This window comes from Halyomorpha halys, unplaced genomic scaffold (genome assembly GCF_000696795.3).
Source record: "Halyomorpha halys isolate HHAL.00 unplaced genomic scaffold, Hhal_1.1 Scaffold255.1, whole genome shotgun sequence".
NCBI lineage: Eukaryota > Metazoa > Arthropoda > Insecta > Hemiptera > Pentatomidae > Halyomorpha > Halyomorpha halys.
Window position 1 is genome coordinate 463,515 of NW_027114251.1, and position 675 is coordinate 464,189.

The window sequence follows — 675 nt, forward strand, 5'->3', positions numbered from 1 at the left end:
GGATCTGGGTTCGAATCCAGCAGTAATAGATAATTATTTTCTGTGTCACAATCGTAATTTTGTTAAATATTATAGCTAAAAAATATCAATTCCAAGAATATTAATAATATAGCATTTTATTATCAGGCCAAATCCTCTAAAATGAGGTGGATATAAGAAATTAAATAATTAGTAATAATATCTAATGTATACACTGTTCTATAAACCCCAAGGATCTGGGTTCGAATCCGCTGTGACAGATAATTATTTTCTGTCAATGTAGTCGTGAATCAATCCTGTGTGTTCGGAAACCCTCCAAGGTCCACCCAGCCTTATAAAGTGAGTAATCTTAATTGGGTAAAAATCTGGCGTTTCAGCCTGATTTTGACCAAAGAACCAAGCACAACCGTTGGTCTAGTAACAATGTTTCACTTACAAAGTAATGCACCTCTGACCCTTTTAGTGGTACAGATTTAATTTTTTAATGTAATGCACCCCAGGGGTTTTAGTGGTACAGATTTAATTTTTTAATGTTACAATGAATAAAATATGAATTAAAGAATGTACAAAATTACGTTAAACCAAGCGGAAATAGTTACCGGTATATATAACTAACAATGAAAGACCATTTCCGTAAAATAAATAAAGTGGACAAAAATGAAACTAAAGGTTTTATGGAGTAAAATTACAAAATAG